Raw genomic sequence first — 354 nt, forward strand, 5'->3', positions numbered from 1 at the left:
CGTGCTGTGACAGAGCATAGGAACGTTTTCACTGAGAGGATGGGAAGTAGCCATTGACAACGGTGACACCCTACATAGAGCGTGCCATGGAAGGGACCTTGCATGTGGGAAGAGGATTTCAAGGAAAAGTTAAGATTCAGAGGACAAAGCATCTCCTAAACTCCAACATATTCTCCATTAATAAAGTAACAATTCCTTATTCCAAACACTTTTACTTCTTACAATTAAATCCAAATAACCTTATTGGCATCCTGAATAAGATTAATAAGATAACCATAGCTTGCTTCAAGCCAACAATCTCCGTGGGATTCGACCCTTACTCACGTATGGTATTACTTGGACGACCCAGTGCAC

The sequence above is a fragment of the Arachis duranensis genome, chromosome 2 (assembly GCF_000817695.3).
Source record: "Arachis duranensis cultivar V14167 chromosome 2, aradu.V14167.gnm2.J7QH, whole genome shotgun sequence".
Classification (NCBI taxonomy): Eukaryota; Viridiplantae; Streptophyta; class Magnoliopsida; order Fabales; family Fabaceae; genus Arachis; species Arachis duranensis.